Source organism: Balaenoptera physalus (genome assembly GCF_965194825.1).
Source record: "Balaenoptera physalus genome assembly, chromosome: 12".
Lineage (NCBI taxonomy): Eukaryota > Metazoa > Chordata > Mammalia > Artiodactyla > Balaenopteridae > Balaenoptera > Balaenoptera physalus.
This window is the reverse complement of record NC_138897.1, coordinates 50,846,612-50,868,994: the sequence shown is the minus strand read 5'-3', so window position 1 is coordinate 50,868,994 and position 22,383 is coordinate 50,846,612. Positions and strand designations below refer to the sequence as shown.

Below are 22,383 nucleotides of genomic sequence, written 5' to 3'. Positions count from 1 at the left end.
TCAGTGGGTTGTGTAGGCTTCTTGGTGGAGGGGACTAGTGCCTGTGTTCTTGTGGATGAAGCTGGACCTTGTCTTTCTGTTTGGCAAGACAGTGTCCAGTGGTGTGTTTTGGGGTGTCTGTGACCTTATTATGATTTTAGGCAGCCTCTCTGCTAATGGCTGGGGTTGTGTTCCTGTCTTGCTAATTGTTTGGCGTGGGGTGTCCAGCACTGGAACTTGCTGGTCGTAGAGTGGAGCTAGGTCTTAGCATTGAGATGGAGATCTCTGGGAGAGCTTTCGCCGTGTGATATTATGTTGAGCTGGGAGGTCTCTGGTGTACCAATATCCTGAACTCAGGTCTCCCTCCTCAGAGGCACAGGCCTGACATGTGGCTGGAGCACCAAGACCCTATCAGCCACATGGCTCAGAAGAAAATGTAGAAAGAAAGAAAGAAGAAAGAGAGAAAGAGAGAGAGAGAAAGAAAGAAAGAAAGTTATTAAAATAAAAAACTTATTATTAAAAATTTTTTTAAGTAATAAAAGAAAGAAAGAAAGAAATGGGAGAGCAACCAAACCAATAAACACATCCACCAGTGATATCAAGCACTAAAAACTATACTGAATAAAAAGACAGACAGAACCCTAGGACAAATGGTAAAAGCAAGGCTATACAGACTAAATCACACAAAGAAGCATACACATACACACTCCCAAAAAGAGAAAAAGGAAAAAATATATATATATATCGTTGCTCCCAAAGTCCACCGCCTCAATTTTTGTATGATTCATTGTCTCTTCAGGTATTCCACAGATTCCACATCAAGTTGATTGTGGAGATCTAATCCGCTGCTCCTGAGGCTGCTGGGAGAGATTTCCCTTTCTCTTCTTTGTTCGCACAGCTCCTGGGGTTCAGCTTTGGATTTGGACCCGCCTCTGCGTGTAGGTCGCCTGAGGGCATCTGTTCCCGCTGAGACAGGATGGGGTTAAAGGAGCAGCTGCTTCGGGGGCTCTGGCTCACTCAGGATGGTGGGAGGGAGGGGTACGGTTGCGGAGCAAGCCTGCAGTGGCAGAGGCCGGCATGACGTTGCAACAGCCTGAGGCGCGCCATGCGTTCTCCCCGGGGGAAGTTGTCCCTGGATCACAGGACCCTGGCAGTGGTGGGCTGCACAGGCTCCCGGGAGGGTAGATGTGGATAGTGACCTATGCTTGCACACAGGCTTCTTGGTGGCGGCAGCAGCAGCCTTAGTGTTTCATGCCCGTCTCTGGGGTCTGCGCTGATAGCCGTGCCTCGCGCCCGTCTCTGGAGCTCGTTTAGGCGGTGCTCTGAATCCCCTCTCCTCATGCACCCCGAAACAATGGTCTCTTGCCTCTTAGGCAGGTCCAGACTTTTTCCCGGAATCCCTCCCGGCTAGCTGTGGCGCACTAGCCCCTTCAGGCTGTGTTCACGCCGCCAACCCCAGTCCTCTCCCTGGGATCCGACCTCCGAAGCCGGAGCCTCAGCTCCCAGCCCCCACTCATCCCGGCGGGTGAGCAGACAAGCCTCTCAGGCTGGTGAGCGCTGGTGGGCACCAATCCTCCGTGCGGGAATCTCTCCGCTTTGCCCTCCGCACCCCTGTTGCTGTGCTCTCCTCTGTGGCTCTGAAGCTTCCCCCCCACCACCCACCCCATCTCCACCAGTGAAGGGGCGTCCTAGTGTGTGGGAACTTTTCCTCCTTCGCAGCTCCCTCCCAGAGGTGCAGGTCCCGTCCCTATTCTTTTGTCTCTGTTTTTCCTTTTTTCTTTTGCCCTACCCAGGTACGTGGGGGAGTTTCTTTCCTTTTGGGAAGTCTGAGGTCTTCTGACAACGTTCAGTAGGTGTTCTATAGGAGTTGTTCCACATTTAGATGTATTTCTGATGTATTTGTGGGGAGGATGGTGATCTCCACATCTTACTCTTCTGCCATCTTGAAGGTCTCTCCTATAGGTAGACCATTTATTCAAGAGAATATGAAAGGTAACCTCTTGAGCAAAGATTTTTGTCAGAGATAGTTCTGAAATGAGGCAGTAAAATATAACCTTAAATACAGACAAAAGCAGATCTTCTTAATCTCATTAGAATCTTATTTACAGGAATATATTTATCAGAATAGACCAGTGTATTTGACCTTTATAGAAAAATATGCCATATTTAAAATAAAATCATGAAATATTGTCTATAAAATATATAGTATAGGGAGTAATCTTTTGTAGGAAGTAACGTAATTTAGGAATAAGAAAGTTTTTGTTTATTTCCACAATGAAATTTTAATAACTCATCTATTTTATAAGAACGTTTAAATAGACTTTTAGTTAGTTCAGTTAGGGGGTTAATTAGGGTCACGTTATTTGCTTTATTTCCATTATTTACATATTCTAACAGAAACTGAAAAAAACTTTTTTAAAGAGGATGAAATGTAACTGTAGATACAAAATAGTTTAGAAAAGAGGGGACATAGTAGCAGATAGAGATTTTTTTAAATCACTGATTTATATGATAAGTGGCAATGGTTTGGGGTCAGATAAGGATGTAATATTTTTAGAAAAACATAAATCACTAAAGTATTATTCAAAATAAAGAAAAACTTGAACATCAGAGCAATTAAATCATTAACCCAATAATGCTGTTAAAAACATTTGTAGGCTAGGCACTTTGCAGATTTACTAATTTTTAAAGGATAGAGACTGTTCATCTTGTTAAAAAGTTTTTTTAGGTGTAAAAATACAAGGAGAGACATGTGATTTATTTTTTATGGCTTTCATTGACTTCACAGAAAAAGTGGGAAGAATTTAAAAAAAAAAGACAATTAGAGAGCAGTGTTACATTTGAATGTATAGGCTGAAATATTGAATAAAATTTTAAAACTGAATGCACCTTCATCAAGTTAATATAATACTTACGTTTACTGAAGGAGAACAAGGATATTCTAGCATTAGAAAATGCTATCAGTATAAGTTTCTTTTATTACATTAATGATAAAAAGTATTATCTCAAGAGGTGCACCAGAATGTTTGATAGAATTAATAATTAATTCTTCTTTTAAATTCTCATCAAACTACAAATGTAAGGGAATTCCCTTAACCTGATGACGTTTATGTACCAAAACTTTATACATCCCATAGATAAGTCATACTTTAAAAAAATTTAAATAAAAGACTGAACAAAAGTAAAGATGACCTCTATATCCCAATTATTTCACATTGAACTGAAAATTCTGGTAGCTAGCCAATTAAATGACAGAAAAACAGAAATAGAGATGCAAATATTTTAAAGGAAAGCAAACTCATAGTTATTTGCAGACTCTGTCTACAGGATAACCTAAGCCAATCTGTAGATCATTAGAACCAATAAGAACACGCAGCAAATGTGTTGTATTCAAGATCACAATCTGAAATAACTAAAAATATATAGTATTAAAAAATACTCCATTCACAATATCAACATAAACTAAAATATTAAGAGCAAAAATTGCTGGTATATATGTGCAAGTTCTTTATGAAATAAAAGATTATGAAGTATTGAAAAACATAAAAGAAGCTCTGAATAAATAGAAGTAGATAATAAGTTCATGAGAAGTTAATTCTGTCCCAAATATATTGATCAGTGCAATGTAATTACAATGAAAATCTAAAAAGCAAAGTTTTCTTGTAGATCTTAAACAAACTGATCCTAAATTTAATGAGAACGCAACAAAAATATCTAGGATAGTTCTGGGGAAAAATTAATAGTGGAAGGTTTCTTCTTGCCAAATATTACAACTTATTATAAGTATGATTCAAGATCAGAAATGGATAATACACAAGTAGAATAGAATAGAGAACTTATAAATAGACCCAGGAAAACACGTTCTCTTGGTAGAGGGGACATTACAAATCAGTAGGCTAAAGTAGAACTATTAAGTAAATGATGTTACAACCATAGTCGTTGCATAAAGGAAGAAAAAAATTGGTTCTTATCTTACATTATATGAAGTATTTCCAGATGGAGGAAATAACTCAGTAGGAACACTGAAATTTAGAAATATCACAAGAAAGTTGTAGGAGAAGGTAAAATATCTGATATATGATAGTGAAAGAATTTTAAAATCAAATACATAAACACATCTTATAAAATAAAGGTTGATGAATTTGACTATCAAAACTATGAACTTCCGCATGACTAACATCATCATAAACCAAGTTAAAAGATAAGCTAGGGTTGACTAGGAGACAATATATGCCACTTTGTAGCAGATAATTATTATCTAATTGCATTTCTGAATTCAATAAGAAAGAACACATACATCCTAGTAGGAAAAAAATGAAAAGATTCAGTGATAAGCAATTCACTGAAGAGGAACCCAAGAGTCCAATAAAAGTATCAGAATATACCAAAACATTTTCAACAATATGAGAAGTACCAGCTTACAAAGAAAATAATATCTCTTATTCATACGGGCAAAATTTTTTAAAATTTGATAACATGATATACTGAAAAGGGTCTTCGGAAAACTGTCATAGTTATATATGGGAGTATAAAATGTTACAATAATTTAAGAGAAAAATTGGTGAAAACATTATAATTATATCCCTTTCAAACCAATCATTCTATTCTACCTATAATCTATTTTTAAAAGTTGGTGCACAGGTGCACAAAAATATACATATGATGATTTCCATTTTAGCTCCTTTTGTAATAAGAAATAATTGGAAACAATTTTATATGTCCATCAACAGACTAACAGATAAATAAAATGTGTTATTAACTCTATGATGGAATACTATATATAGAAAAAAGGAATTAACTACATTAGCGTATATTGATACAGTAGAGAGCAAGACAATTGTGAAAAAAAAGAAATTGCAGTATTATGCTCAATATTTAAATGAAACTCACATAAAGTACTATTATATGTTGCTCTCTCTCTCACACACACAGTCAAAAGACATACTGGAAAGTTGCTTGTAGTACTGGGAAGGTACAAAGGGGTAGAATTTGGGATGAGGGACACAGGTCACTTTAGATTTATTTACAATGTTTTATTTCATTAAAATAGACTTAGAACAAATATGATAAAATGTGGCAAAACAGAGAAGCAACAAGAAGAAATATTAGTCATTCCATCAACGAGGGAGCACTAAGCACCACAAAGAGAGTTGAAATTTAGTGAACATTGTTTCAGAGTTCTGTTGTTGCTGTTGTTGTTGTTGCTTTTTTATTGAGGAAAAATGGTGAAATGGTCTTAAAACTCTTAAGATTATAGTTTGGATGAGTTTATAAGTAAAGCAGGAGCTTACATTGAAAAATATTTAAAGTATATCTTATTATTGTGATTCACAATGTCTTTTTCCATCAAACAACCAGATCACTTACCTTTTCATATGCAACTTGTTTCCATGGGCCAACAAAGTTTTACAGATTAGAGCATAGTGATTAACGGTACACAATGTGATAACATTTCATTTTTTTTAATCACTGATCCAAAATACCGGTGTTTCTCACAACATAGCTAAAAAGACTCTGCCTTAAATACTCTTAGAATTTTTTTTTTTTTTTAAGAATTGGAAAGAGAAATTGATTTTTAAAGCTTCTTTGTTCAGAGCATTTGTTTAATTCAGTTTAAGTCTCACTTTTTTAATAAGGAGTTGGTATCTTTCATGTTTGTTGAAAACTGTTTTGGACACACCTAAGTATTGACCACTTCAACTATGTGGTAATGAACGAGACCTAATTGCAAACTGCTGGCAGCGAATAAATTGATTGATTGATTTTTGATAAAAGAATAAACCATTTTAAACGTTTGAATCTACAAACCCACAGTTACGAAAAAACAGCAGGCATTACATGGCTCCAAGCAGAGATTATGAGAGATGAGTAAGTAAAGTTTGTTCTGTTTTCACACTCAGAAATAATCTGTCAGGACCGTAAACTGGTAACCAGTTAAGAGCATTAAACTCAGTGTTTCCCTATTTTGCTTAATTTTTTTACCTTCCTCTTTTATTCTTCAGTGTAATTATTCAAAATTTCTGTTGTTTTTGGGTCATTCAGTCCTGCAGGCAACAATTCAGTTCTATTATTTTGCTTTCTGCTATTGAAATTACCTCTTTTTCAGTAATGATGGTTTTCTGAGATGTGAAACACCCAGATGCTGCAATGATGAACATCATTTAAATACCTGAATAAACAAACTTATCCGAAGGCTATCAGTTTTTCTTTTTGAAGCTCCCTGAAACATTTCTTAATGTATCACCCTTTGTTAGCAACTTCATCACGTTTCTAATTAAATGTGTCCCCTTCTAGGCTAAGAAATATGCTAACTAAGTATTTCTGTGGTTAGGGGAAGAAGTATTGGGAATTCTGCAACTTTCTTTCCTAGAGGCCAGGAAGAAAAGCCTGAAATAACCACCATGTCCTATGTGCTTCTTGTGTTTGGCACTGTATTCTCTATCATTTGCAGAAGTTACTCCTTGGCACGCCGCTCAGTGCCTGGCATATAGCAGACATTATTGTTTATATTAGCCTGTTTCTTTGATTTGTGAATCTTCTTGTACATTCAACGTCTTCTCTAGAAACTAGCTCCCCTCTCCTTCACGCCTTGAGTCCTTGGCTTAACCATGTTTCTAGCTTCTGTAGACTTCATGCTTTAACATCTACCCATTATTCAAATGTCCAACACTCTTTGTTCCAGACGACATGATAATGCGCCTGAGTCACCTTGCCTTGGCCTCGCCTCCTTCATTACCCTCCCTCTTTGCAAGGAGTCCTCCTCCTGCGAGCACACCTTTCACATACAAACCAACCGGTCCAGAGGCTACACCCCCAACCATCACCCCTATCAGACTGTCTCACACTCTGGGTCATTATCTACTTGCTCCAATCACCCAGGGCAAAATTCCAGACAAGAGAATGTCCCTATGCCCCAGTGCCCACTGAAATTATTCAGTCTAGCCAGTCCTAAGCCTGCTTACCCAGCCTTTCCTATTCCTTCTCACAAAACCACACTAAAGCCTCTTGCTGACATTTCCCCTCTCCTTCTATCTTGTGACATATCCATTTGAGCCCCCCACAAAATGAGCGTTCCCTTCCCCTAGGAACTGTGAGTAACAAATATCTTTTCAGTGATAAGCATCTCCTGATCTGTTGGCCTTGCTATACCCCAAAATTTCCATTAACACCCTCTATTTTAAAACAGTCCCAGCTTTTACTTTTTATATATTTTTAACTGGTTTATGTCTGCTCAGTTGCATTTAAACCTTCCCGTAGTAGAGTATGTTTCTGTCTGTACATTGGCTCTTGACCAGATTTATCCTGGGTTCATCAATTTGGCATATTGGTGAGTCGGCCCACCCAATCCTGATCTTTTCACCATTAGATCTGATATCTAAGGGCCTACTGAATATATCCTTTGGATGGTCTAGAGGCAACTCAAAGTCAACATATACTTAGATGAACTCAAAATCTCATTTGAACCTCTCCTCCGTCAGTAATTCCTATCTCAGATCTTGGGCCAGAATAGCAAGAACTACCTGAATACGTTCATTCCACCAATTTACCATTATCCTAGTTCCAGTCCTATCACATTTTGTTTGGACTATGACAATGAACTTCTCATTTGCTGTTTTGCCCTTATCACCACATTATTTGTCACACTGACTCCTGTTTTTTTGAAATATGAATGTGAACACGACCTTCAAGATAAAGCCCCAAATTTGTAACTTGACATTTCAGGCCTTTCGTGGTCTGATTATTGCCTGCCTCTCAGCTTCACCTGCTGTAATTCCCTGTCTTTATTTTCTTTCACTAACAATACTGAATTGCTTATAATTTCCTACCAAGGTGACAGAGACTTTGTGATCTTCCATCTGCCAGCTACCTTCTCCTAACTGTTCCCTTGGCTGTATCCAACTCATTCTTTAAGACTTACCATGTATCATCTCTTCTAGAAAGACTTCCCCTGAATCCCCCTGATCTAGGGCTGTGCTTTTGTGCTTTTATAACTTGTGCCTTTGAAATGCTCTGTGCAGTTTACACGTGGTATTTAATATATTTCTTAAAGATTCTCAGCTGTATAACATATACACTAATGAATAGTACATCTTAACTTTCCCCCTCTAGTGCCTGTCACAAGGCCTGGAGCTGTGTAGTCATGTAGACAGTATTGTTTCAAGTGAATAATAATCATGTAGCTGAATGTGCGTGGTAGAGGACCAGTAGACTGTACCTCTCTTGGTACAAAGAAGATGAATCAACATGAAGAGATTTAGTAAAAATATCTCCAATAAAAGATTCATCCTGAATGGCCTGTTGGATTCAGAAAAGCAGAAGCTAATTAAATGTGCAATGAGAATTAAGGTTCAAATAATTGGTAAGGTAAATATTGATAAAGAATACTTGCAATAGAAAATAGTTTCCAGGTTTCCTTTTACATTTATGCTCATCGTATAAGTTGTACTCATTTCTATACCATTCTAACAACCAGTCCTTGTTCTTGACTCTTCACCTTTTGCCTTTGGCATAGCATTTGTTTGTCTTAATGATTGGCTTGTGGACTAATGACTGCTCTTTGGTAGTTAGTGCATTTGGAATGAACCTTAAGTCTCACATTTATCTCTTCCCATCTGGCTCTTCCTAGCTGTTGGACCCCCGCATTTGACTCTGACTGAGTAACAATCAGGATGTGAGCCTTCCTCCAGATTCATAGACATCAATATCAAGAACTTATGGTCTCAACACCAATTCATTAAAATAATGCATTCAAGTCCTGCTACATCATAGCATTAGGTAGAAAGTAAACTAAAATCAGGCCCCCTGTCCTTGTGTTATTCCGTTTTGCCTTAGAACTATTCCATAGCCAAAACTTGAAACAACCATATGAATTGCTTAAAGAAATGTTCTTTTTCACCTTCATCCACAAAGCAATATAGTTTTTGTGATATTTTTGTAAAAGAGGCACAGGAGATTGAATAGTGTTAGTTTTTAACACTATGTAGCTGAAAAATACCACACAATTATTCCCAGCGTCTAATGAGTTTGAAAAGAAAGAGAGAGATAATGGAAGAAGAAAATATTTTTTGTCAACAAGCAAATTGGTAACCATTTCTCCTTCTTTATTCTTACTTGTGCTGTACAGTTTATTTATAAATTATCTTTTATCTGTAAATTATTGTTGATTTTTAAATTTTATTATATTAGATATATTTTATATATTACTTTTATAAACTTATGTATAACTTTACATATATATTTTTCATTATAACATTATATATACTGGTAAATATTTAGTGAGAAAATATATAAATTCTTTTTTCATTACTTCTTTTTGTCCCATAAAATAAGAAGGAATTATATCAGCTGAGATTAGGCAGAGTAAGAGGTTATGAAGATTTAGAAAGTGCACTAATAAAGAAAATATATAGAGTTGCCAGGCATGGCTGAGGGTCCAATATATATTTATATATATATGTGTTTATAGATAGAGAAAGATACATACAGACACATGCACACATACTTATATTTAGTATTATAATTCAATTTTCAAACAAAGGTAAATTTTATGTGATTGAATATAAAATTCATGGAGAGTAATTTTAAAGATGAGTGACTTTTGGAATCTCTTTTTTAAATAAAAAGAATAGACATTTTGAAGGTACATAATGACTGTTATTTTTTTAGATGAACTATTTTTGTCTCTTACTAAAATAAACTCACAGACTGTAGTTCCCGGAAACACCCTCTAAAAAAGTTAAATTTGCAAACAAATAGTCTTCTGGCACAGTGTTTCATTGTAATGATTGGTTGCACATGGCCAACAGTTTCTCAGTTTCATCCTAGAGTTCCTTAAAACCCTCAGGTAGTAGATACCATCTGGTCCTGGTGATTAATCTACATTTACTTTATGAATTTTGTGAAAACATCCTGACTGTGGACCAATATTTGATCTTGTATATCCAACCTACTCATTTCCTGGAACAAACTGGATTTGGGAATCTCCCTAATATCTTCCTAATAAAAGTCTATGGCAAAGATTTACTTCTGTCTATCATACCCCACATTTTTATCCTGGAGTATATTGTTTGTCCCAAAGTCAGCCAAAGATCCCAGGGGTGATGACCCAGCTGGATTTCTGCACTAGATAACAATGAAATGCTTTTCTATTGGCTTTTGAGTCTCTCATGAGGTATCCTTTGCCCAGCCTGCTTGTAGGTTACATCGATGAACTTCTCTTTTCTCCTCATTCTGTCTGTCTTTGCACTCCTAACACATATTTGCCAAGCAGTCTATTTTTTGCAAATACTTGGTATTTTTGATAATTGGCACACATTTTTGGTGTTCACAAAAATGTGTATATCAGTTGTAACCAGACATTTTATACATATTGATTCTGAAAAAAGCCCCCTATTTTTTTTTCTTGACATGTGAACATCTTTTTTTCCTCTTTTTAATCAGGTGTTGAATTTTCGTAAAAACTATTACTTAAGAGATTAGAGCTTTTCCCTTGTGCCCGGGCCCGGCCTGAGCGTTTCCTCCGCCTCCTCAGGGTGGCCGCCTAGCTCCCGACCCCTAGAGTCCTGCGCCTTTTCTTTTCTCTGGGCTTCCGTCCGCGCCCAGCCCCGCCATGAATGAGGAGTGCGACGTGATCGTGCTGGGCACCGGCCTGACGGAATGTATCCTGTCAGGTATAATGTCAGTGAATGGAAAGAAAGTTCTTCACATGGATAGAAACCCATATTATGGAGGAGAGAGTGCATCTATAACACCGCTGGAAGATTTATACAAAAGATTTAAAATACCTGGAGCACCACCAGCATCAATGGGGAGAGGAAGAGACTGGAATGTTGACTTAATTCCCAAGTTCCTATGGCGAATGGTCAGCTGGTTAAGATGCTGCTTTTTACAGAGGTCACTCGCTATCTGGATTTCAAAGTGACTGAAGGGAGCTTTGTGTATAAGGGAGGAAAAATCTACAAGGTTCCTTCCACTGAAGCAGAAGCCCTGGCATCTAGCCTAATGGGGCTGTTTGAAAAACGTCGATTCAGAAAATTCCTGGTGTATGTTGCCAACTTTGATGAGAATGATCCTAGAACTTTTGAGGGCATTGATCCTAAGAAGACGGCAATGCGAGAGGTGTATAAGAAATTTGACCTGGGCCAAGATGTTATAGATTTTACTGGTCATGCCCTGGCACTTTACAGAACTGATGACTATTTAGATCAACCATGTTGTGAAACCATTAATAGGATTAAACTTTACAGTGAATCTTTGGCAAGATATGGCAAAAGCCCATACCTTTATCCACTCTACGGCCTTGGAGAACTGCCACAAGGATTTGCACGGCTAAGTGCTATTTATGGAGGTACCTACATGCTGAATAAACCAATTGAAGAAATCATTATGCAAAATGGAAAAGTGATTGGTGTAAAATCTGAAGGAGAGATTGCTCGCTGTAAGCAGCTCATCTGTGATCCCAGCTACGTGAAAGATCGAGTCGAAAAAGTGGGCCAGGTGATCAGGGTCATCTGTATCCTCAGCCACCCCATCAAGAACACCAACGATGCCAACTCCTGCCAGATCATTATTCCACAGAACCAAGTCAATCGGAAATCAGATATCTATGTCTGCATGATCTCCTTCGCACACAACGTGGCCGCACAGGGCAAGTACATTGCCATCGCCAGCACAACCGTGGAGACCAAGGAGCCCGAGAAAGAAATCAGACCAGCTCTGGAACTCTTGGAACCAATTGAGCAGAAATTCGTAAGCATCAGTGACCTCCTTGTACCAAAAGATTTGGGAACAGAAAGCCAGATCTTTATATCCCGTACATATGATGCGACAACTCACTTTGAGACAACCTGTGATGACATTAAGGACATCTATAAGAGGATGATGGGATCCGAGTTTGACTTTGAGGAAATGAAGCGCAAGAAAAATGACATCTATGGGGAAGACTAACAGCAGTACATGTTATCATCTAATTAGGACAAACTTAAAATTTGGCAAATGATGCATATTGTATGAAATCAATATTGTAAGGCCTGCTTTTGTAATCAAAGCTGAGAGATTGCAGAGCACTGTACCAGTAAATATTCCTCCCCTTTCTAATATCATGTATTAACTTGTTTTCATGGAGTGGTTCTTCAGAATTGGCAGGTTCCCACATTCTGTTCAATTTAACCAATACTGGCTTGTTCTTTCTAGTGAAGGATCAGTTTTAAAACATTGTGATACTGATACAGAGAACTTGATACAGTATTTGTATCTTTTAATCAGTGTAGCCTTTGCAGTTATGAGCTTCTGCTGCTCAAGAGCTGGGTCAGTACAGTTTGCGTGCCATCTGTCCTCTTGACATTAAGGAGATACGGAATCGAATGTTCCATCGTTGGGGACAGCATCCCTCACTCCTCCCCACCCCTTTACATTTACATCAAGTGTTACAACAGTGCCCAGGAAGCATAGCCACAAGCTTGGTTTATGTGGGCCTCCAATTCTAACCAAACTCCAGACTTTGAGAGCCATTTTGGAGGAAGCCTGTGTGCGGTGTTTTAATCTAATAAATTTGATGAGAGCAGAGGGGAAGGAAACTATCATAAAGCAGGTAAATGTAGAAGCTTCTTTTGTATCCCAGGTGTGGCTTCTTCAATGGACCAAGCTGCTGCAACGCAGTATTGATTTGACAGAGCCTCTGCTTCAGTGATGTCTGTCTCACAATGGCTCCAAATGATTTCTGTACTGCAAAATAAAGCCAAACTCTGGAAAAAAAAAAAAAAAAGAGATTAGAAACTATTACTATAATGAGAAGTTTTTATTCTTTACTGTAAGTACCTGAAATTCCTGACATTGTCAATTGTTTGCTTAGCTGCACACTCTGTTGAAAGAATAAGATAGCAATGATTTGGGTTTCCTTGTATAATATATAGGAATAACTAAAGAAGCTTCTATACAGAAAAAGTCCCATGTCTTTTCTGAAATTCCACTAATAAATGAATGTCTAGAAATACTAAATTCAAGGTGATTAAATATTTCTATTAATTTGCAACATGTAGGACTAATTCAATAAATTATACTTTTTCTCTGAAGAACTCAAACATTTAACAGCTTCATCACTTGAAATCTCACAGCACTCAGAACTGTGAGCTGGGGATGTGTAGTGAGAGAGGTTGGTCTGATCAGTATCACTTACCCCAAGATTGCTGTTTTCTGCTGCTCTCATTCTGCTTGCAGATAGACATGCTGATATTTTCCACAAGACACCACAAAGTATTTCAGTACAGCAATAACCCACTAAAGCTCTTCACCTGTGCAAAATCTAAAAGTCATTTTACTTGCAGCCATAGCCAAACATTTATAAATATCACAAAAATAAAACTTTAGTAATTGAGCAATTTCAATTCAGTATTCATCTGTTTAGAAATTGTTGCTTGCTGTGCATCAGCAACCAAATCTAGTAAGTAAATGAAATTGGGAGCCATCAGTGACCACAAAGGGAGTGTAAGCTGTAGAGGGAATAGTGAAAACTATGATTTGCCACAGTATTCATTTCAGCCAGGTAAATAACTGCTTATCATACTCTCCCTAAGGGAGCAATTAAAACTGAGTCTCAGGTGATGAAATGCATTTTCAGCAATGGAGACAGACTCATTTTGCCATTGCTCCTATTTTGTTTGCATATATTCATCATTAATTAGCATAATCATTTTTTTCAATTTATATACATTAAGTAAAATACATGAAATCAAATGCAGAAAAAGCACATACATATTACATGCATATACACACAGACATGTATACACACAACATGCATGTATATTTTACTCAACTTTGTCTAGTAGAACTATAGGGAATTTTCACCTTGGATCTGTTGTTGACATGATGTGCAGCTCTAGGCAAATTATTTTAATGCATGAATTTTAGAACTTTTTGGAAGCAGCTAAGATAATTTACCTGAGATCAGTGCTACTAATTCAGTTACTAAATTGCATTTGCATATTGAGGATTATGCTTGAAATGGATAAAAATTGATTTGGGTTTCCATAGTATACAATTAATGGCACTTGGCCATCTAGAAGAATAGTCTTAGACCATCTTTTCTTTCTGCAGACTTGATAACCAACTCTTTACCAGTTCTCTTCATCCTAGTCTTCTGCTTTCATATTTTGAAGCTTATACTCTTGTTTCTGTTCAATCACTATTTACTATGGCTTACTGCAACCCAAAATTCACTTATACTTCCTTATTAAAATTTTCACTCTCATCTCCCTCCTGCCATCTTTCTCAATGACTTCTGCATTCACATAGAAAATTTGTTACAACCCACAAAATAATTATACATGTTTGACTTGTTGCCAGAGGGCACCTTTTTTCTGTCTGATTCCCAGGGATTATTGACTTTGTTATCTACGCTATTTTACACACCTAGAATATATGCTTTGTATTCCTCTGGGGGCATTCTACCTCTCATTATTACACCTTTTTCTTAGATTGAGACTTTTCGGCCACATGAGATTTTCCTGTCTACCATTAGTGTTCTATTAATAGTTGCTTTAATAGCACTGTAAATAGTACATAAGACTCATTTCTTCCTGGATCCTTTTTGAGACTGAATGTTCCTCTTCTGTCAAAAAGGGTGTACTAGTTATCTGCATGTATGCCTTAAGAACCAGCACTATGCTTTGATCTTGATGCATACTCAATAAACTTGCAAAGTTCAACTGAATAAGGAACTATTGAGAATTATATCAATAGAAGGAACTTCTAATTTCCAATGATAAATGCATGTGTTTATCACCCATCCCACCCATATGCCATTGAAGTGATAGGAACAATACTTTAAAGAATTAATATATGACAATCCTGGAAAATAAGAAGGAGTTCCTTTAGCTTATTAGAAACTTGGGGAAATTTCTATTTTCAAAAAGTGGTTTTAAAATGATACTGGAAACAGATCAGAGAAACCACAATCCAAAAACAAGTGTAGGCAAGAACTGCTGCATAGATGAATGTCCTCCCTCCGTACTGAGGCCTGAAGAAACTCTAATCTCAGAGTCATCAGGTACAAAGGGTAGTAGGGGCCCATGGGGCAGTCAAAAAAGTAAAGAGCAAATTAGAGCAAATATATATATATTTGCTCATTACTTGTTTGATTTTTTGATTGATATATAAAAATGATTACAGTTACAATACATGTGTAATTTTAATGTAAGAGGAAAACTGAAAAAAACACTTTTTTAAAAAATTAAAGTTAAATTAAGAAAAATTAATTTAAATTAATTTTTTTTAAAAAAGCAAAGCAATAATAAGATTTCATTCTGGATTTGAATTGAAGGAAAAGAACAAGCACTTCCCATCTTTAGTCTTTACTGTATAGATTTTATTGACATTGCTTTTTTATTACAATGAGTATGTATTTGACAGACAGTGTCCTTTTCTGACTTCCCTGCTAATAAAATAATATAATCCAATGATCAACCAATAAAATCTCACTTAGTCCCCAATTTCCAACCCTCTTTAGAAGCTGGCAGTTGCCATACGGTTTAGTCCTGGCCAGCTGAGTACACTGAGAAGTTTGCCGGTTAAATTCTGATAAAGGAGACAGATGTTCCAGCACAGCCCTGCTTGCCCTTCGTCCTGCCTTGAAAGTGGACATGATGGCTGGAGCTATAGCAACAATTTGCATATGTGAGGAAATAAACATGAGAACAAAAGAATATAACTGTCTGTGACATTGTTGGCAGCTGTATGGCTGGTTGTGCAACTCCTGCCTCAAGACTATTGGTTAGGTGAGAAAATGTAATTCCCCATTTGTTTAAATGAATGTGTTTCTAGTTATCTGCTGGTTGTATTATAAGTTAATAACTTAAGAAAAAAGTTAACATTTCTAGTTCCTCAGTTTTAAAAGTCTAATTGAACATATAAGAGAAACATAAATTGTAAAAGTGCCTACAGAGATAATAAACATTGTATATGAAAATGAAATAATATAGAATAAACCAGGCCTAACTTACAAACCAAGATGGTTGATAATTTTCATGTTAAATTAATGTGAGCTTTTTATTAAAAAAAAAAAACTCAAAATTAACCTTACTATAATAACAAGATTTTGTCAGATTCCTGTCAAGCCCATTCAACTGAAGTCATTTTATAGCTCGCCACCGAGTCACTAAAATATTCCTAAATTTAAAAGAATATCAGTTTTTTATCCAGTTAGCCCTAGAAGGAGAGTCTGTGATACTGAGTTCCTGGACTTTCCAAACTGACAGAAATGCCTAGTTAACCTGGCACTGTTATAATACCAAACACACCATGTTTTGTGACTCGGGGTCTGTCTGTTCCTCTCCTTCTGACAAATGCTGGCACTATCAAAAAAAAAAAGCTGTCAATTCTCTTAGATGTGTAATTTTATAAGGGGCTAATTTTTTCTCACTGCCTAATGAGATTTTGCTCCAAATAAGTGCCTAAAACATATGGAGATAATGTTCATTAGATCTAAGGGAACTGTTATCTTTAGAACTGTCAGAGTTGAAATTTTAAACAGATAAAACTTAATATCTTTTTTTCAAAATAAATTGCTTTTGTTTACTGTTCAGCACATGTGTTAAGGCTAAAGAGAATTTGTGATAATATCTACAACCGTTTGATAATTCATTAAAAGAGCATCGTGTTCACAGTTTTTTGGAAACGACCATTTTGCTTGCTCCATCCAGGTCCCCTGAGTTTTTTACTGGCAACTTTCAATATTAGGAAAGTATTATACATCCCTAAATGTTTATCTTTCTTTGTGTCTATAAAATATTTTAGCCTCACAGTTATTATTTTTAGAGTACAACGTATTTTATCTGCACACTCTGTCTCTCCAAATTAATTGTAGGCACTCAAGAGAGATTGTCTGTTAATTTTATTTTTAAGTAAAAACATGGAATCATTCTGCCAGAAAGAGAGTTCAATTTATTTATGGTTGATGCTGATAATTATGGTATTTAATGATAGAGTAAAAATAATATGCCTGCATTTTAAAGGTATTTAAAGGCACACACGATTCACTTTTTGGTTGAGAGTTTGCTTCAATCAATATACTCTGTGTTATCACAGAATGGGAAATCTCAGGTGGAAACTGGCTCATGCCAAAGTGCCTAAGTAAGTAAATTAACACTTATATACTATCACAGAAGCATGCCTAAGTGAGAAATAGCCTAAGTGGGAAGAGTGTTGGTGCTGGTGTTTTAGCAATTATCACAAGAGAGTCTTTGATTGGTGGAAAGATGTCAAGGCTAAATAAATAAACCTTCCTTGAAGACTACAATATTTTTTTTTCAAAGACTAGGATGTATACAACATACAGTCAGATGTGCACTTTTTTTTGGCCTTGGATCACAAGGAATGTGTCACAGACTACTGTAAAGACCTTGTCAGGTCTTTTGGGAAGTTCAGCCTGCACCCTTCTCAAGGGGCCTTGATAGCCTTGTGGCTGGATCCAACTGTTCCTAAAGGTTTATGGAAATTCTGATACGTGCCAGTGGGGTAAACTGTGGCCAAAAGTGAGCTGTAAACAACACTAGATGGTATAATTACCAGCATAAGGATATCTTACCCCTGGAATATTCATTTCCATCATTCCTATTATCTATGTAAATAAGACTTTCCAGGCCCACCTGGGTTTAATGTGAAATAAATCCCAAGTGTCCCTGGGATATAAAATCAGTAGGTCTAGACTTCAGCCCAGTCTTTCATGGTTGGATTTGTGCTTGCATCTCCTGGTTCCTCTCTTTATTTACTATGTTTGTCTCGGACAGATAATTTCATCCCTTGGGTCAGGCTCCTCATTTATAAAAGAGGGGTATAAAAGCAATGTAATTAAATGAGATAGTGTACACAGGAGCCTTAGCATAGTGCCTCATATTTTTTTGTCTCTCAAGAGATGGAGGAAGAGAGGCTAATTCTTTTCCCACATTTACTTCATGAAATGCTGGATGGCATTTCCTGTTAGATTTGTAGATTAGATTTGGTCTTAGAATCAACACAGTATCAAGAGTTAATGTCAGAGTGGGGAGCAATATTTATATAAAAGTTAAAATTCAATGAAATTTCAGGAAAGCCTCAACAATATAGTCAATTTTTTTCTTCTCCATCACACAGATCATAAGTCTATCCCTTTGTTAATGTTTCAGCTTATCTATAAGCTCTAGAATCAAGAATACAAAGGCATTTTGGTGATTAACCATTTATTTACAACCAATTAATTATTTTCTTTTATTTATAATGAACTCAATAAGCAGAATCTCACATTTTATACCATGTAAGCATCCTTAAAATTTTAAAAATAAGATCTTTTGAGACTTAAAATGAGTTCTTTCAGTAGGACTGTTTTGATTTATCATAACTGTCATTGTAAAAGAAAAAAACTATACTCAAGAATTCAGAATTACCTATTATATTCTATTCATAATATGAAAATTTGACTTTTCTTATTTGAGCATAGCCAGATACATTTAAGTATGTGATTGTGCCTTGCCCCTGTAAATAATGAGTGGGGAAATTCACTTAACCTGGTAACATGTCAAAACATTGATTGCTTTCTAACAAACCCAGTACCCAGTAATCATACTCAATATCCACTAAGCTACATTTCATTTGTTTTCTTTAATGAGAGGTGAGAAATTCATTCCTAGTTCAAATTTTTGTGGCAGGTAAACATGAATTTGGTTTACAGCTTCACATTCTATCTCTTCTTCAAAATCATCCAAATCTATTTACAGGGAAATAAAGCCAACATTGATGGCATTGTTGGCCAAAGTAATGTCAAGAAAATCTGACAAGAATATTAGAAAAATAGAAGACATAATAAAGAATAGTGAATTTTTAAAAAAATCTCCTGAAAACTTTATGCAGTAAAAGAAAGAGCACACTAGCCAGAAGCAAGAGCACAGGGGAGAAAATAACACTTTAATCCCTTGCTAATTCTCACAGATCTGAGCTCTCTGTGGAAACTGAAATATGAAACTCACTGGCCTTAGGCATATAAAAAACATCAAAAGTGAAAAAGGTCACACCAAGTTTGGAGAAACCTTGATCTTTATGTTAAAAAAAAAAAAAATGGGAAAGCCTAATCTTTTGCTAGCTCAGTGTAAGATGAGAGATTTTCCAGGCAAATCGTGAATGTTAAGAAAATACTTTCAAAAACAGAAATAGCATTTTTGAAAGCCTGAAACCAAATATATAACAAAATAAAATCATTTAGGATATCAAGGAACACATAAAACTACTGTACTAAAATGGTGTCGTTTTAACAATAACATATAACAATATTGTTATACAATAACATACAACAACTGAAAAAAATTTAAAGACTATATTTGAAGATATAGGTTATAAAACAATACCCTAATGAATGAAATAAGTTATGTAAAATATTTAATCGTTTAGAGTTTTATTTTAAAGGATATTTTCCCTATAAAGTTGAATTGTTTAAAATAAGATATTTAGTAGTGATTTAAATCAAGGTCATAAAATAAATTTTGATCATTGAAGAAAATATATGATTATTGGAAAAAAATCAAAGTTTCCCTTAATAAGAACCAACTTCTCATATCTCTTAATGATAATTTTATTCACAATATTATAATTCTGGATTGAGATGGTCATAGAAAGTAAGACACCAAATGATGTAATTTCTACTGAAACTAATTCATCACTGTCTGTCTTTCATATGAAGAACAGCAATGTCATTTAAAAAATAAAAAGATTCATCATGGAGAGAGAATCACCATGAATTGTTTTTTTTTGTTTTCTGTGTTTTAAATTTTTACTCCTATCATGTTAAAGAACAAATAGCAGTCTTTGAAGAATTGAAATTTGGTCACCTGTGACTTTAAAGTTGAAGTATCATCTTAGATTTTATGGCAGTAGTTCTCAAATTGAATGCATGTAAGGAACACCCACCTTACTTGATAAAAGTTAATAAATTTCTAGGTCATGCCCCTGAGAGGTTGATCAATGGGTCATCTAGAGGCCTGGAATCTACAATTTTAACAAGTTCTCCAGGAGGTTGGGTTACAGTTGCATATTGGCTCTAAGTTTAAGAAACAGTGTCCTAGAGGCTCAAGTAAAAACCCACTTCCACTTCCCATATTTTTACTCCCTTGGTAGTAGAGAGAATACTTACCATATGAAATATGAAGAAAAGACTATTGCATTGTTTTGAAATATGGAGAAAAAACTATTGCATTGTTGATTTAAAGAAAGTCATGGTGGGAGATTGTCCATCCACAAAAATCTATTCTCTCCTTTGCCCATAGTAACTATAGCTGTGACATGATTGACCAGTCAGCCACATTTGCAGATAGGTGAGCACGTGATCAAGCTCTCACCAGTAGAAAATGATTGAAAACTGTATGTCCCATTTCTGCTCAGTGCATTTAAGAATGGCATCATGCTTCTTTTACATTCCTCCATCCAACCCCCACTTCATGGGGCTTGCATCGTGATGATCAGAGAGAATTTAAAAGCCGTGTTATAAAGTTGGAAGAGCTGCCATCAAATGACTGCCACTTGTTGATGCAGATCACCATTCCTGAACTGTTAAGTGACAGGGAAGTCAACTCTATGTTTTAAAACCTCTGAAATATTGTTGGATCACTTATTATTCATACTAACTACTCCACAAAGTATAAAGAAAAATGTTATCATTTTAATACTTTTACTGTAATTAATATTATTGAACTCTAACTCTAGGCCAAGCACTAAGCTATTGCTATAAACATCTCATTTCATCATTCAAACAATCTCATAATATGACACATTTTCCTCATTTTACCAGTAAGGCAACTGAAGGCATAAAGAGGTCACAGAACTGATTTCCGGTTACTCATCCAGCAAATATTAAAGTCAGAATCTGCTAGAGCCGGGATTCCAACCCAGATGTGTGTATACTGAGATTTTTGCTCTAACCACTATAAATTCAGAAAAAAATTAATATTTGCATTCATTTCTATAGAAAACTTAGTAATTTATGGTATCCGTAGACCTAATGATGACATTTGTCAGCATCACATTTAAACTGATAATCCCAAGAAGAATGTCTCTTTCAGTGACAGGGAGATTAATATTTCAGTGACTGAGAAGGGACATTAACAGCAAAACAACCTCAAGTAAGGTCTGAAATAAGATATTTCCAAGAGGACTGGTCAACCATAGAGGTAAATTAAGGATGGCATGGGGGAGAGGCTTCTAAGAACCATGCCAAATAGACTGTCTAGGCTGCACAAGATCAGGCTATACTTAGGAAAATCAGTGTTTTCTGCTCAGGGCAAGGAAATAAACTGGGATCTGGTCTCTGGGTAAAACAGCAAACTTAAAAAAAAATTCTTTATTTCCTCTTGTTTCTTAATTATATCTTTTTTATGATTCCATTTTTACTTGGCTATAATTTGTTCTTAGGAATAAATGTTGAAAATTATGACAAGGAAATAATTATCTACTCCTTCTCAGGCAAGACTGACAAAACACAAGAAGTCCAGTGCCCAGTCCTATTGTTCCCAGCAGAGTCCTACAGGGGAGACCTGACAAACCTGTTGTAGCTTGCAGACGCTTATGCTCTGGACCACAAGAATTCAGGGCAGAAATAATTGCTTATTTTTCTTTATAGGATCAACTTTCTTAAAGGCCTACCTGAACTTGAAATTCTGGGGTCCTGGTTATATACTGAGCAATTCCCTTCACTCTTTTTTCCAGGCTTTATAGAAAACAGATCAGAGCCAAAAACAGTTCAAGTGTTCTGACAGGACAATGAATTGATGGCCCTTCAAACAAATACATTTAAAGTACCTATTCATCATATTTTAGAAAAGCAGTTGAGTAGTCCAGGGGAAGTGCTTTAGCTCACATACTCTCTTTAACATAGAAAAAGTTGTGTACTTCACAGGACTCTTGCCTCAGAAGGCATTTCCTGGGATATTTTGAACAAAAGTAAGGATACTTTTGACTATCACAGCTGAGGGGCATTGCTGGAATCGTTTGAAGGAGCCATGAATGGGAGACACTTTGCAACATAAGGGATAGTTTTTCTACACAGTAAGGAACTACCTCTGTCCCACGGATTTTAAATGTCTTACTGGAACTTCATGGGTCAAAAATGTACTTATGACTTTCTGAACTTATTTTTGCATGATTTTAGAAGGCATTAAATTCTACAGTCATATAACTGGAAATTTAAGGAAATTTTTAACACTGTTCTCTTTAGAACATTACCAAGAGTTGTTTAACATTTAGAGAAATTAAATTACCAATGGTGGTGTTTGATTCACCATTTAAAGATACCTATCAATGTAAGTTTGTGGGTGTTGTATTCATGATAAAATATGAATTTATATAGACAAGATAATTATATACACACGTGTGTATATTATACGTGTGTGTGTG

The 22,383-nt window shown here is 36.0% G+C and overlaps 1 protein-coding gene and 1 pseudogene across 2 annotated transcripts in view; both read left to right on the top strand.

Moving 5' to 3' along the window:
• Positions 1-22,383, top strand: part of LOC309639137 (desmoglein-1-like) — an 888,370-nt gene that overhangs the window by 238,185 nt on the left and 627,802 nt on the right. The window lies entirely within an intron of this gene.
• On the top strand, positions 10,466-12,742 carry LOC309639173 (rab GDP dissociation inhibitor beta pseudogene; annotated as a pseudogene). Its single transcript has one exon. The product of its transcript is annotated as a rab GDP dissociation inhibitor beta pseudogene (transcript).